Below are 577 nucleotides of genomic sequence, written 5' to 3' on the forward strand. Positions count from 1 at the left end.
GTTGGTGGCCCCAGAGCTGGAGGCAGCAGCACTTCAGGGGGGTCTCCCCAGAGGGACAGAAACCCCCTCTCCCTGCTGGCCACGCTGCTGGGGATGCAGCCCGGGGCGTGGGGGATTTCTGCGGTGGGGGCACACGTTGCCAGCTCGTTTTGAGCTTCTCATCCCCCAAGGCCTTCTCCTCAGGGCTGCTCTCCAGCCACTCTCTGCCCAGCCTCCGTCTGTGCTCGGGGCTGCCCCCACGTTTGGCCTCGTTGAACCTGAGGAGGTTGGCTCCTCTCCAGCCCGTCCAGGTCCCCCTGCCTGTCATCCCTGCCCTCCAGCCGCTGCACCCGGGGCTCCTGCACAAACGGCTGCTGAAGATCTCCCGGCTGCAGCCGAGGACGAGGCGGGGCGGCCGGGACCGGGACCGGCGAGAACAGGCCACGGCCCCGTGGGGAGCGGAGGGCCCCGCGGTCCGGTCCGGTCCGGTCCGGTCCGCTCCGCTGCGCTCCGCCCCGCCTGCCGCCGCAGCTCGGGGCACCGCCACCCGGCGCTGCCGGTGCCCGGCCCCGGGCCCTTCCCGTGGGGGAAGCGCGGC

The sequence above is a fragment of the Calidris pugnax genome, unplaced genomic scaffold (genome assembly GCF_001431845.1).
Source record: "Calidris pugnax isolate Ruff unplaced genomic scaffold, ASM143184v1 scaffold409, whole genome shotgun sequence".
In the NCBI taxonomy this organism is placed as follows: Eukaryota; Metazoa; Chordata; class Aves; order Charadriiformes; family Scolopacidae; genus Calidris; species Calidris pugnax.